Source organism: Bos indicus, chromosome 2 (assembly GCF_029378745.1).
Source record: "Bos indicus isolate NIAB-ARS_2022 breed Sahiwal x Tharparkar chromosome 2, NIAB-ARS_B.indTharparkar_mat_pri_1.0, whole genome shotgun sequence".
Classification (NCBI taxonomy): Eukaryota; Metazoa; Chordata; class Mammalia; order Artiodactyla; family Bovidae; genus Bos; species Bos indicus.
Genome location: NC_091761.1, coordinates 74,704,834 through 74,710,586, shown reverse-complemented (window position 1 = coordinate 74,710,586; position 5,753 = coordinate 74,704,834).

The window sequence follows — 5,753 nt, the reverse complement described above, 5'->3', positions numbered from 1 at the left end:
CTCTTTTAATATCTATAACTCCATGTATTTGCATTATCAACCAGCCAGTGTTTCTCAATCATATCCCCAAGACTATTTAGAATTATTGTCAAAAAACTGAGAAAATTGTTAAACTGTAAGCAGAATTTTGTTTAATGCTTTCTTATGCATTTCCTCATTTTCATGACTCTTCCTGAATGATAGTCCTGGGTTGGTGTTATGTATTCTGTATACAGAAGTGTATCCTCAGAAAATGTTCTCTTTCCTCTGGACAAGCCTAGGTTTCACTGTCCATCAAATGAGTATAGTAATAATCATCAATATGAAGATAAATCATGCATTTTAACAGCCTAGAAATGAGGTCACAATACACTGCACTCAATCCATATCACTCTCATTTTCTTACCTGTTCCTTTGCTCTCATCACTTCCATGTTTCCCATAAATCTTTAATACCTTTTTTGTCTGCAGGACCATCACTTGATCCAGACATTATAATGATTAGTATTCAGAGTTAAATCAAACTAAAAGAGACATTACCTTTTGCTAAACCAATCCATTCTATGTTTCATAATTGTTTTATTTTTAAATTTGTTGTTATTCAGTGGCTAAGTCATGTCCGACTCTTTTGGGGAGCACATGTATACCTGTGATGGATTCATTTTGATATTTGGCAAAACTAATACAATTATGTAAAGTTTAAAAATAAAATTAAATTAAAAAAAATTTACAAAGAGTAAAATTACCTCTCCCTGGTGGACAGCTCTATGGGTTTTGATGTATGCTCAGTTGTGTGGAATGCTTTTGTGACATCATGTACTATAGCCCACCAGGCTCTTCTGTCCATGATATTCTCCAGGCCAGAATGCTAGAGCAGGTTGCCATTCAGTTCTCCAGGGAATCTTGCTGATGCAGGGACTGAACCCTGTCTCCTGTGATTCCTGCAACGGCAGGTAGATTCTCTACCAATGACCCACCTGGGAAGCCCTTTGATAAATGCATAGAGTAATATATCTACCACCTCACACAAGATACAGATGCATTCCTCATCCCCAAACATTTCCTCATGCTGTCTCTGTGGTCAGAGACTCTGGACTTAAATTCTAGCAACCACTGGTCTGTTTTCTCTTCCCATAATTTTTCCTTATGGTAAATCCAAGTAAATCATGGTAATCCAAGTCTATGCCCTGACCAGTAATGCTGAAGAAGCAGAAGTTGAATGGTTCTATGAAGACCTACAAGACCTTCTAGAACGAACACCCAAAAAAGATGTACTTTTCATTATAGGGAACTGGAATGCAAAAGTAGGAAGTCAAGAAACACCTGGAGTAACAGGCAAATTTCGCCTTGGAGTACAGAATGAAGGAAGGCAAAGGCTAACAGAGTTCTGCCAAGACAATGCACTGGTCATAGCAAACACCCTCTTCCAACAACACAAGAGAAGACTCTACACATGGACATCACCAGATGGTCAATACCAAAATCACACTGATTATATTTTCTGCAGCCAAAGATGAAGAAGATCTATACAGTCAGCTCCCGGTCTTGCTTTTGCTGACTGTATAGATCTTCTTCATCTTTGGCTGCAGAAAACATAATCAGTGTGATTTTGGGAAAACCACAGAGAAGGCAATGGCACCCCACTCCAGTACTCTTGCCTGGAAAATCCCATGGACAGAGCAGCCTGGTAGGCTGCAGTCCATGGGGTTGCTAAGAGTCAGACACGATTGAGCGACTTCATTTTCACTTTTCACTTTCATGCATTGGAAAAGGAAATGGCAACCCACTCCAGTGTTCTTGCCCGGAGAATCCCAGGGACGGGGAAGCCTGGTGGGCTGTATCTCTGGGGTCGCACAGAGTCGGACATGACTGAAGCGACATAGCAGCAGGGAAAACCACTAGACCATTCAGGTATGAACTAAATCAAATACTAACGATTACACGGTGGAAGCGAAAAATAGATTTAAGGGACTAGATGTAATAGACACAGTGAGAGAAGAACTATGGACGGAGGTTCATGACATTGTACAGGGAGCAAGACCATCCCAAGAAAAAGAAATGCAAAAAAGCAAAATGGCTGTCTGAGAAGGCCTTACAAATAGCTGTGAAAAGAAGAGAAGTGAAAAGCAAAGGAGAAAAGGAAAGACATACCCATTTGAATGCAGAGTTCCAAAGAAGAGCAAGGAGAGATAAGAAAGCCTTCCTCAGTTATCAGTGCAAAGAAATAGAGGAAAACAATAGAATGGGAAAGACAGGAGATCTCTTCAAGAAAATTAGAGATAAAAAGGGAACACTTCATGCAAAGATGGGCTCAATAAAGGACAGAAATGGTATGGACCTAACAGAAGCAGAAGATATTAGAAAGAGGTGGCAAGAATATACAGAAGAACTGTACAGAAAAGATCTTCACGACCCAGATAATCACGATGGTGTGATCACTGACCTAGAGCCAGACATCCTGGAATGTGAAGTCAAGTGGGCTTTAGGAAGTATCACTACAAACAAAGCTAGTAGAAGTGACGGAATTCCAGTTGAGCTATTTCAAATCCTAAAAGATGATGCTGTGAAAGTGCTACACTCAATATGCCAGCAAATTTGGAAAATTCAGCAGTGGCCACAGGACTGGGAAAGGTCAGTTTTCATTCCAATCCCAAAGAAAGGCACTGCCAAAGAAAGTTCGAAGTACCACACAATTGCACTCATGTCACACACTAGTAATGCTCAAAATTCTCCAGGCCAAGCTTCAACAATACGTGAACCATGAACTTCCAGATGTTCAAGCTGGTTTTAGAAAAGGCAGAGGAACCAGAGATCAAATTGCCAACATCCACTGGATCATCGAAAAAGCAAGAGAGTTCCAGAAAAACATCTATTTCTGCTTTATTGACTATGCCAAAGCCTCTGACTGTGTAGATCACCACAAACTGTGGAAAATTCTTCAATAGATGGGAATAAAAGATCACCTGACCTGCCTCTTGAGATATCTGTATGCAGGTCAGGAAGCAACAGTTAGAACTGGACATGGGACAGCAGATTGGTTCAAAATAGGGAAAGGGGTACATTAAGGCTATATATTGTCACCCTGCTTATTTAACTTATATGCAGAGTACATCATGAGAAATGCTGGGCTGGCTGAAGCACAAGCTGGAATCAAGATTGCCAGAAAAAATATCAATAACCTCAGATATGCAAATGATACCACTCTTATGGCAGACAGTGAAGAAGTAAGGAGCCTCTTGATGAAAGTGAAGGAGGAGAGTGAAAAAGATGGCTTAAAGCTCAACATTCAGAAAACAAAGATCATGACATCTGGTCCCATCACTTCATGGCAAATAGATGGAGAAACAGTGGAAACAGTGGCAGACTTTATTTTGGGGGCTCCAAAATCACTGCAGATGCTGACTGCATCCATGAAAATAAAAGACACTTACTCCTTGGGAGAAAAGTTATGACCAACCTAGACAGCCTATTAAAAAGTAGAGATGCTACTTTTACAACAAAGGTCTGTCTAGTCAATGCTACAGTTTTTCCAGCAGTCATGTATGGATGTAAGAGTTGGACTATATAGCTGAGCGCTGAAGAGTTGATGCTTTTGAACTGTGATGTTGGAGAAGACTCTTGAGAGTCCCTTGAACTGCAACAAGATCCAACCAGTCCATCCTAAAGGAAATCAGTCCTGACTATTCATTGGAAGGACAGATGTTGAAGCTGAAACTCCAATACTTTGGCCACCTGATGGGAAGTGCTAACTCTTTTGAAAAGACCTAGATGCTGGGAAAGATTGGGGGCAGAAGGAGAAGGGAACAACAGAGGATGAGATGGTTGGATGGCATTACCAACTCAATGGACATGAGTTGGAGTAAACTCTGGGAGTTGGTGATGGACAGGGAGGCCTGGAGTGCTGTGGTTCACGGGGTCGCAAAGAGTTGGACATGACTGAGTGACTGAACTGAACTGATCTTCTTTGGCAGGATGTCTATTGAAATTTTTCGTGTTTTCTAATTGAATTTGTTCTTACTGTTGAACTTTTAGAAGTTCTCTATATATTCTGCATACAAGTACTTTGACAATTATGATCTGAAAGTATTTTTTCCAGTCTGCAGCTTGCCTTATTTATTCTCTGATTATAATTTTTTGCATAGCATTAGATTAAGAATTTGGTAACATCCAATTTATTATTTTTTAAAAAGTTCAAAGGACCACACTTTGAAGTTATGTAGAACTCTCTGCTTAGTTCAAATCACATATTTTTTATCTTTCTTTTTCTAGAAGTTTCATAGTTTAACAGTTTATCTGCATGTACATGATCCACTTTGAGTTAATTTTATATAAGATGGAGGAATAGGCTGAAGTTCTATTTTACTCAAATAGACATCTAATTTTTCCAAAACTATTGTTAAAAAGACATTTTCCTTAATTACTTTTGTACCTTTATCAATAATAAATTGACTATATTAATCTGGACATATATATCTGGACTCTATTCTGTTCCATTGATCTTTATGTCTATTCTTTCACTAATTCCATGCCATCTTGGTTATTACAGCATTATAATAAGATTTTAAATGAGGGATTGTGAGTTCTGCAATTTTCTAACTTTTCAATGTAAATTGTTCCTTGCCACATAAATTTTAAAATTAGATTATTGAAACCTACAAAAAAGTCTGTTAGGATTTTAATTAGGATTGCACTGAATCTACAGACTTCCCCAGCTATACCGAGTCATGACATTTTTACATAGTTGTACTAGCCATGAAATTAAAAGACAGTTACTCCTTGGAAGGAAAGTTATGACCAACCTAGATAGCATATTCAAAAGCAGAGACATTACTTTGCCAACAAAGGTCCATGTAGTCAAGACTATGGTTTTTCCAGTGGTCATGTATGGATGTGAGTTGGACTGTAAAGAAAGTTGAGCACCAAAAAATTGATGCTTTTGAACTGTAGTGTTGGAGAAGACTCTTGAGAGTCCCTTGGACTACAAGGCGATTCAACTAGTCCAACCTAAAGGAGATCAGTCCTGGGTGTTCATTGGAAGGACTGGTGCTAAAGCTGAAACTCCAATACTTTGGCCACTTCATGCGAAGAGTTGACTCATTGGAAAAGACCCTGATGCTGGGAGGGACTGGGGGCAGGAGGAGAAGGGGACAACAGAGGATGAGATGGCTGGATGGTATCACCAACTTGATGGACATGAGTTTGAGTGAACTCCGGAGTTGGTGATGGACAGGGAGGCCTGGCGTGCTGTGATTCATGGGGTCGCAAAGAGTCAGACACGACTGAGTGACGGAACTGACCTGAACTATCCCTGATCCTGGTCTTTCATGCGAGATCACATCCTTTTCTTCTGTGCCTACAGTACACCAGCAATAAGCCCCTTCTCTCAATCCCATTCCCTCCCTGCCTTCTATTTGCATTTTCGCATATTACTTACAATTAGAATAGAGTAAGCAAAAGATTCATTTGAGCTCATACCTAGTTCAGGACAGAAAGGCTATAAGTAACACAAGTGTGAAGTGACATGAAACTTAATAATCTCTATGGATAGTTCAGTTCCAATCCAGCCAAAATATTCTCTAACATACCAGCCTAAACCTACATAAACCCTAACTGACTCAAGCACATATTTAATAGCAATTTCCTTAGGCTCTGTTTAAGACTTCTCTTAATGCATCCACTGATGTACTCTGCCATCTGATACGTCAAGATACCACTCTAGCCCATGGTAGCTTTGACAGCTAGATTTGCCAGTGCTTCTAAGTACTCCCACCCCTT